Raw genomic sequence first — 10,318 nt, 5'->3', positions numbered from 1 at the left:
TAGCCCCACCCCTTGTCTATAAAATTCAGCGAGTTTCCAGGAACAAGTGCCACAGTTACTACAGTATTTAGGTGCGTCTCCCCCATAACGCCCTGCCGCCTCGTGTCTAAGTTTCTGTCTTTGTTTGCAGTGTCCCCGATGAAACGTTTGAGTGTTTGCCTCAACCGGTTCATTCGCGGGAGCCCTGTGGTTTTGGCCCTGCTGCATAGCCTCGCGATTCCTGGGAAGACACACGAATAGCACCTTCCAGAAGAAACGCATATTCCCACGTATGTACCTGCACACAACCCAGGTGGAAATTACACTATGGGCTTGTTTGGCAACTTGCTTTGGACAGGATTCAGAACATGCCAACCCAAGATACGGCACCTTGGCATATTTAATATTTTAAGCTAAAAGAGTTTGAGGGGCGCCTGGGTGGCTCAGTCCGTTGGGCTTCCGATTTCAGCTCAGGTCATGATCTCACCCTTTGTGAGTTCGAGCGCCGCGTCGGGCTCTGTGCTGACAGCCTGGAGCCTGGAGCCTGTTTCAGATTCTGTGTCTCCTTCTCTCTCTGCCCCTCCCATGCTCATACTCTGTTTCTCTCTTGCAAAAATAAATTTAAAAAACATAAAAAAATTGTTTTAAAAATAAATAAATGAAAGAGTTTGAGAAAACAGCAGGAGGAGGCAGTCACTCTGACCTTCGCCCTCCTTCTTCCCTGAAGCAGGTCCGGGGACCCTCATGGGAGACACGCCTTTATCTCCAAGGTGCTAGAATATGAGCAACAACCTTGCTACTTTTCCCCTCTTCACTATACTCAGTTCACGCTCTTGGCCCTATCTTATCTTTCCAGTACTTTCCACCCTGCATCAAACGCAGCATGAAAACACTTGGATCGAACTGTTTCTTACGTTCCTCATTCCGTTATGAGGGTTCCGTGTCACATGAACTTCTATTAAATACATGTGATGCTTTTCTCCAGTTCTCTTGTTCTCAGTTCAATTTTCAGACACAATCAGGAGCCCCAAGAGGCTCAGGAGAAACTTCCATTCCCCCCGCCTCAACACATCCTTCCTTTAACACGGGGTGGGGGTGGGGGACATAACATTATGTTACTACATAGAGCTTAGAACTCAGGTTTATATATTAAATGTAGATCGACACATAAATATTATCTGTAAAGACCGTGTCTATGTGCCTACCATCAACATTTAGGTGGTTTATGTTTTTTGTTGCTGAAGGAAACTTTTCTATAAGAATATCTTCCCCACTTGAGTCAGGACCGGTGTAAGAGAAATCCCTATCAGTGAAATTACTTATAGGTAGGCACATTTAATTAAAGAAAACAATTTTTTTTAATGTTTATTTATTTCAGAGACAGAGAGACAGAGCATGAGTGGGGGAGGGACAGAGGGAGACAGGGAGACACAGAATCCGAAGTGGGCTCCAGGCTCCCAGCTGTCAGCACAGAGCCCAACGCGGGGCTCGAACTCACAAACCGTGAGATCATGACCTGAGCTGAAGTCAGATGCTCGACGGACGAGCCACCCAGGCGCCCCAGGCACATTTAATTTTTAACAGATCTTGTCGAATTGCTCTCCAAGGAATTTATATCAATTAACAATCATCAACCATGTATGACAGACTGTATTTCACTGATATTGGAGATTATCAACTTTTTAAAGTTTGTGAATCATACATATTAAAATATATATATTCTGAATAAACAATGGACGTTAGTTAATAATGATTTATCACCACTGGTCCGTTAATTGCAACAAATGTGCTACACCGTTGTAATATATTAATAACAGGAAACTGGAGATAGGATATATGAGAACTATGCATTATCCTTTCAATTTTTCCATAAAATTATCATAAAATTATAAAGTCTACTTAAAAATATCCCTCCATATTATCTTGTGTTATTTGTGTACCTTTATTAGTGAAGCTGAACGTATCTTCACATGTATATAAATCATTTGCCTTTTAGTTTGTATTCACTCTTTTTTTACATTCCTTGTCTAAGCTATCTCTTAGATGACCTTTTCCTCCAAATTTTCTAAATCTCTAATTTTATTTTACCTTTCACTATATGTGAAGTTTGGCCAAATCTGTCCACTGTTGAAGCCTTTGGGATGTTATAGCTTTCTTCTGAAAGACCAACTCAACCTCCCATTGCATTTAGAATAATTTTCGTCACAATTAGCCTAAAATACTTATTTGTCAACGCATCGATGAAGCAATTCTATGACTTCTGCTTGGACTGCCACAACAAGATGTCACTGATGAAGGGGGCGGGGGGGTGTCTTCCACAGCAAACATTTATTTTCTCACAGATCTGGAGACCGGAAACCTGAGGTGAGGGTCCCAGCATGGCTGGTGTCTGGTGAGATGTCTCTTGTTGGCTTGTGGACAGCTGCCTTCTGGTGCCTCTTCTCTGTGCAAAGACAGAGAGATCCCTGGAACTTCTCCCTCTTCTTATGAGGACACTAATCCCACCAAGTCAGGCCCCCACCCTGTGACATCACTGAACCTTAATCACCTCTCGAGGAAAGCCCTATCCCCACATACAGTCACAGGGCGGGGTTAGGACTTCACCATATGAATTGGGGGTGAGGGGCTGCTACTCAGTCCACAGCACCAAGCAACAGATATTTATTGATAATGGATTACATATTTTATCCCACGCTCACTAATAGAGAGGCTGTGGTCTCTACTGTCTGCGAGTTTCCAATCCATTCTTATGGTTATGAAACAGCCTCGACAAGAGTTGAAATTTGGTAGATTCAAGAGCTTCCCCTGAGGAAAGAGAACACAGCGTGATGTCTACCCTGCAAAGTTTCTACCGCAACTCCCAGAATGGAGAGCTGCAACTTGAAATTAAATATGTCAGGGGAGTCCTCAGTCTCTGATCAAAGGCAACTCATGAGGTGGATATGAAGGAGAGCTCATGAAATATGGCAGAAGAAGGGGGGAAATACAGTGAAGATTCTAGAAAATACCAGTGTGCAAACAGGAAACTGATGCTGGGGACCTGAGGCTTGCCAGAATAGCCCCATCCCCGGGAACGGAAGTAATAACAACTCCATGTAAATGGTACATGTGTTTCCTCCGAAACACTCAAAAGCGTTTTTAAAATATTTGATATCCTTTCATTGTACCACTGAGGTAGAAAATAAATAGGTATCTTTGGCTTTTAACAAAAAATTTCAGGTGATGATAGATACATACAGGGATTCACGATCATGGATTCGTTTAGCAAATGTTTTGTGGAATACCTGGTTTGCGTAAGATAGCATCAGATCGCAGAGTAACAACCACTAGAACATAGAATCCACCTGGAAAAAGTAGGTCTTCGAGCTGGAAGGAAAGAAGAACTTATCACGTTGGAGAAAGGGTCACTGTCTGTGTCGGCAGCCGTGGAGAACAGCGGCCTGCACACGCTCCATGCCGCTGAGGTTCCCAGAAGGTTCCGCAGGACTCTTCCCATAGAGCGCCCCGAGTGGCCCCCACCACCAGAGCCATTGGAGTAGAGTCAACATTTGCCCCTTGCACCGCTCTGTGTTATCTCCTTCAATGGTTCCATTGGCCACAAGCAGCCTAATTATTATATTATATTATATTATATTATATTATATTATACTATATTATATTATATTAAGAATGTCCATAGCTATGCCTCTACAACATTATTTTAATATCTCCAAAATAAGGAATTTTTCCAATCGTCAGAAACTTTGGGTCTACAGCTTACAGATCTGAGGACTTCTCAAGTCCTCCACAACTGTGTGAACCAACTTCTTATTAGAGAGATAGATGATAGATACGTAGATGGATAGGATAGGTAGGTAGGAGATAGAAAGGTAGATAGACAGATAGGTTGGTAGGTAGGTACGTGTGTATGTATGTACATAGATTGATAGAGACATATAGACGTTCATCTATCGGCTCTGTTTCTCTGGAGAACCCACGGTAACACAGTGCGCACGCCTACTTCTTGCTGAGGCCCTAACTGGATAACGCCCAAACGGACGCCGCCCGTAAACTTGACTTCAGGCAAACACTGCACGTCTACACCCAAGTATTGGGTGTGCCTCGTAATGGCAGATACTGCTGCTAGCACGTATAAGACGAGACAAGGATTCCCCAGCAGAGGTGGGGAAAGAGGGCGTGGGGCCTGGGGAGAAGTTTTTCCCACAGAACCCTCTAGCAGCATTTTCTCCCGTCTGACGGGCTTCCCTGGAGAGTCATCCTGGAAAACATTCTATTTGAGGTTCCCTTTGGCACAGGAGGTTACAGCTGGTAATGATGACGGTGACCCTTGTCGTCATTACGAAGCCATTTATTTTACTGTGATTACGATATCTTCTCCATCCAGAACTATGCTGGGTCCTTTTTAAGCACTTACTTCAGGTAATTCTCGCCGGGGTTCTGTGAGGTTGATGGTGTTGTTCCCATTTTGTACATGAGGAGATGGAGGTTCGGGGAGGGTCAGGGAAACCCCCAGGGGGGCGACAGAGTCAATGGGAGACAAAGCCACGTCTGCTTGACTCTTCCCCTCTGCCCCCCCCTAATGTTCCAGACTGAGGGGCATAAGTCTGCAGCAGAGATCAGCCAAGGTGTTCTGGAAACTGCCGGAGAATAAATATTTTAGACTTGGTGGGCCAGACAGTTGTAGGTGTTCAGCTCTGCGCTGTAGCCCGAGACAGTACAGAAGCAAACGAGCATGGCTTTGTTCCAATAAAGCTTTATTGATAAAAACAGATGGAGGGCCAGAATGGGCCCTGGGGTCGCGGTGAGTCCATCCCCGTCTGTGGGAACAACAGATGGGAGAAACGGTTTCGGAAATTGGAAGAAGGTAGCAACGGCAAATTAAAGACCCCATCGCTCACCTCCGAATCTTGCACATCTAGCCAGGGGTGTCAGGTAAACCTATTAACAAAGAAAGAAAAAAAAGCCCAGAGACTCAGAGAGTGAAAACGTAGAAAAATGTAAAATGACTGTAATGCAAGTTATACATTTCTAGGAGCAAAAATTAGCCGGGCACGATTAAATTAGCCAAAGCGTCTGAGACAAAGTAGGCGCAGAGCTGGGTTGGAGGCAGGGTAGAGGGCCAGTAGGAGCAGAGAGGAACTGAGGTCCTGAGACTTAGGTTTCTGAAATTTGCATGAAAGCGAAGGACTAAAGACACGGGAGCAGCACCACACGACTACAGCAAAGGCGTTTCTGTGCTTTAAAACAAAGCACACCGTGAGTCGAAGTCCATGCCCCCTCCCAAAGAGGGCCTGTTAAAATAAATGTCATCTGCTCAGACTAGCAGATGGAGAAGTCTGAATTATTGATACCCCAATGAAAATTTTTCGTTCGGAATGTTCCGCGGGTTAATGCAATAACCCGCCCCTCTCCCCCCGTCTCTCCCCTGCTGTTCCGTCTCAGCTGCAGGGTCAGCTCTGAAATGTAAGCCAGGACACGGTTTTATCTGGGGCTTCTCTCTCTCTCTCTCTCTCTCTCTCTCTCTCTCTCTCTCTCGACCTAACCCTGGGCTCTCCTGCGTCATCATAAGCCAGGGCCCGAGAGCCTGGATAATCGGCTGGCAAAACAGAGAGCAGGCTCAGTGTCGTTTTCCTGCAGAGTAATTTTCCCATGGAAATTGGACGCCGTTGCACGATGGGGACTTAGTTCTCTGCTTGAAGCACCGGGGACTTCACAGGCTCCACATCCCCAGCTCCACACTGTCCCCGTCCCCAGCTCCAAGATGACCAGGTTGGGAGATCCAGACTCCGCTCTCAGTGAAACGGGCCAAACAGGTGCCAACAATCACTGTCGGGGAAAGAGCACAACCCCCGCCCCCCCCGAAGAAAAAATGATTCGTTGAGCAATCGAGGCCATGGGGCAGAAATGGTCTGTCTCCTTGGGTTTACTGTGTCTCCTCTAATGTTCAAACCGCTTCCGTGTTCCCTGACCTTGGCCCCGAGGGCTAGCTGAGGTATTCGCCTTGTGTTCACTTCTTGCTCTTAAATCACATTGACTTTGGGGGTCGAACTTTACGTTAGAGTCTTAACTTAGTCTGCCCAACAGCCGTGTATCTAACGGTACCGAAACTGAATTTCCAGACCATCGTCCCAGAATCCGAGCAACCATTTCTCTCTGGGAGCCACCATGATGGCTGTCGCTTTATTCAGGCTGTGTGGCCGTGACACCTGAACGTGGAGAGCTCTGTTCATCGTGGGTAGCTGCTGGCCACGTGTGGTTTCCAAGCATCCGAAACGTGACAGACGAGCAAAGGTGTGCTTGAGTGAAATCCACACCAGATAGAATGTCGTAGAAGGTACCTGTCTCATTCATGATTTTTGTATCAGTTACATGTTGAAAAGATAATATTTAGGGTACACTGGCTGACATCAAATATTTATATGGGGCACCTAGGTGGCTCAGTCGGTGAAGCGTCTGACTTCGGCTCAGGACACGATCTCATGGCTCGTGGGTTCAAGTCCCGTGTCAGGCTCTGCGTTGACAGCACAGAGCCTGCTTGGTATTCTCTCTCTCCCTCTCTCTGCCTCTCCCCTGCTCACGCTTGCTTTCTTTCTCTCAAAATAGATAAATAAACACTTTTTTTAAAAAATCCATTTAAAAAAATATTTATGTGAAGTTCACCTGTTTCCTTTAACTTTTAAACTAAACGTGGCTCCTGAAAAACTCAAGATTACATCTGTGACTCCTACGCTATTTCTATTGGTTGGTGCTGACCCGGAGTTACAGAATCAATGAGCACGTGGCCAAGAGAGCGGGCTTTGACGTGGAGAATCGTCGCCACACACCAAGAATGTGTTCTGAGGGAGACATTCTTCACGGAAGGCAAGGAGATCTCACAGGCTATCATCAAAATTGCCTTCCTTTCTGTCTTTGGTAAAAATGGAATTATTTCTTCAAGGGAGTTGTAGAACATGGTCTGTCACTTATTTAAGATACTTAGGCTATCGCTTTGAAACTAGATCTCGACCATAATTCTTCCACACTTAAAAGTACCACAAATAAAATGTCATCACAGTTAAACTTAAAAAAAAAAAAAAAGCAAAGATTTTTTTTTTAGGACAGGGATTCTCACAATGGGGTGGGATGAGCTGGGACCTTCCGGAACAAGACAGGCTGTCCCATGGATCCTTCTTCCACGTCATTGATGGGATTGTTTTATAGCCCTCGGGCGTGACAAGTTGAACAAAAGTTTAGGGATAAGTATTCGGGTTCAATTCACTAAGCCCTACCAAGGGTCTCTGTCACCGCTCTTAAGTTCATTGCTGGGCAGGGCCATCCTCATGGACATACACCCGTGCGTTGGCATGGGGCCCATGGGGAAGGGCCCCCTGCTTGGTTTGCTGATCTGTTGTCGCTGTCCTGGTGTTCTTACTAACGTTGTCTTTGAACTGGCGTTTTGTAAATGAGGTCTGAGGGGACAACGGAGCGTGCACGTGAGCAGAAAATAGTCGCCCGCTGGGCACGTCCACCATCCAGTCATCCGTTGACCTGTAGCGTTCAGGGGGCCCCCAGAGCACAGAATACCTGCTGATCCATAATTTGTAGGGTTCGGTGGGACGCAAAGTGAGGGCAAGGCCACTGTGTCACATCTGGGACCGAGTAAACAGAGATGCTGACTGCCCCCGAGAGGCCATCCCTCCTGTGTGAAAAAGAACTTGGCCCCTAACACAGAAGGAATGGCACCCTGAGAAAAACGAGCAACGGAGGAACCCCACCGTCCCCTTCCCTACTCATGTCAGGCCCACGGGTAGCCACGCACACTCCGGTGACGCCACAGAAGGGAGGGACGGACAGGCTCCCAGACGTCCTTTTCCTTCCCCGCTTTGCCACCCATCCGAGGCTACGGGCGGATCGTGCCCATGGAACGTGGGCATAGCGAGAAGCACAATAAAAGCAGTCGAGTCAGTCAGCGGCCGCAAGCCTCGCAGGAACACAACTGCATCAGAACAAGGCGGGTTTAACCCCCGTCACGGCAAGGAATTCGCATCGGCCGTGGGAATCCCGGGCAGCTTAGTAAGACGGTGTCAGGCCCCGTTACAGGACTGGGGCTCTGGTTGGGTGACTTGGGGGAGCATCTAAGGAATGAGGCTTGTTCTAGATCAGATGTGGTCACAAAGCAGGGGCAGTTCCGTGAGCAGGTCTCCTAATAAATCTTTTTCATCAGAAGGGCCAGGTCGAGTGAGGCTACAGCTGTCCTAGGCAAAGACGTAGCGTCGCTCATTCAGCAAGTATTTTGTGGGCCGCGCGGGGACCCGGTCTCCGGACACGTTCCGTGAGATTGTGCAGCCGACAGGAGAACGCAGGGCTTAAGCGTAAGTGTCCGATCCGTTTGCAAGAACACGGAGGCCGAAGCTGTGAGCGTCAAATCCTGTTCCCAGACGTCAAGGACTGCCTTTCTCCCCCCTCATACTGTTTTGTCAAGAAGGAAAAAAAAAAAAAAAAAAGACCCACATGAACATATAAGCTATGAAATATGAACTGCATAACCTTCCTGAGGCTGCGCGTGAATTAAACGCACTGATATTTGCATTCAAACTGGCACGCGCAATATGACGATGAACACCGACGCTCATGCTAATAATTTAAATTTTTAATTTTTCTTTACTTAGATCAACATTAAAGAGCAAATTAAAAAACAAATCATGAGAAGTGGAGAGAGAGAGAGAGAGAGAGAGAAAGAGAGAGGCCGTGGAGGAAAAGAAACAGCTTTACGTTTTAATGCCTTTAATGACCCTTTCTTCTGCTTTTTGAACAAGGGGCCCTGCGTTTTCATTTTGCACTGGGTCCCACGCATCATGTAGCTGGCTCTGTTCCAAGTTCCCTCTTTCTTTTAACCCTTGACAGGGCCCTAAAGAGAAAGCCTTAAATCTCCTGATTTTCTTTTGTCCTTTAGAGATGGCTAGCTGCTGCGGCCCCCCCAGGCGGCTCAGTCACTTGAGCGTCAGACTCGTGGTTTCGGCTCCGGTCATGATCTCACGGTTCATGGGTTGGAGCCCCGCGTTGGGCTCTGCGCGTAGCAGCACGGAGCCTGCTTGGGATTCTGTCTCCTGCTCTCCTCTGCCCCTCCCCTGCTCATGATCTCGCTCTCTGAAAAATAAATAATAAACATTTAAAAAAGAGGGAGAGAGAGAGAGATTGCTAGCTGCTAGAGTTCCCCTAAGTCAGGGACTGTCAAATCCCTGTGTCCCTTTGTAGGCAGCACTTTGGTTTCAGAGAGTCAGCTGGCCCTCTCTCCTCTTTCCACATCCTAGTCCCTAAGCCCTTCCTTCCATGGGCTGGGAGCAGAGGCAAGAAAGCTGTGGAAGGAGTGTCCTCCCCCCGCCCCCCACCTGAGTAGTCCATATCTGAGTCTGATTTCCATGGGTCTCCATTGGCCAGACAGTCACCTGCCTGTGCTTTTCTGTGTAGGGATTGCTCTTTTCTTTTTCCCAGGCCAGTATCCAAGTTTCTATTCATTCCTCTGGTCAATATCTTATTTATAAACAATTTTCCAGTGCTTATCTCCGGTTACCCTAAGAGCCCTCTAGTCACAACCTCTGATTACATTGGTCTTTGATACAGATTTAGAGTGAATCTGTTTCTTCGAAAGGCCTTTCCCTATCCCTTACACAAAACGCAGCTCTACAAAATAATTTAGAGAAAGATATTTGAACAGAGATTTCAAGGGACCTCATGCCACACCAGATGAGACCAAACAGATAACGTGCAATGGAAAATTGAGAGCTTTGGACGCACCCCCCCCCTTTCTTTTTCCCAAAAAAATGACGTGGAAAACGAAGGGAAATGGAAAATTAAATTTCCTTACAACTTACAGCCCATTGACAAGTCCAAGAGACAGCCTCGTGACATTCCTCCAGGAAGGCCCAGTTGTCTTACTGTGAACGCTTTGCTGGAGGAAAAACAAAGCGTCAAATGGTACAGATCACCGTCCTGTGGGACGTGAGTCTCCATCAGTCTGCAAGCGTCTTAATGATTCAGAAGAAAAACGCAATCTCCGGAAACCTATAGACTCAATTTCCTGGAGCCCTAACGTCACCCTCCCCTCCATGAGATAGAAAATCTTATGTCATCGGTCACTCGTCACAACCCCAGTGCAGATCTTTCTGCCCACGGGTCCTGTCCCCACGCTTTAATGTAACCACATTTTTGCACGGAAGACATCTCAAGAATTCTTTCTCGACCTTCAGCTCCGAACCCCACCACTCCAAACCGCATCAAAAAGACCCACCACGGGCCGCCTGGGTGGCTCAGTCGGCTGAGCGTCCGACTTCGGCTCAGGTCACGATCTCACGGTCCGTGA

This window comes from Panthera pardus, unplaced genomic scaffold (genome assembly GCF_024362965.1).
Source record: "Panthera pardus isolate Hobbes unplaced genomic scaffold, ASM2436296v1 HiC_scaffold_6, whole genome shotgun sequence".
Classification (NCBI taxonomy): domain Eukaryota; kingdom Metazoa; phylum Chordata; class Mammalia; order Carnivora; family Felidae; genus Panthera; species Panthera pardus.
The sequence above is the reverse complement of the archived record's forward strand: the minus strand, read 5'-3'. Positions refer to the sequence as shown.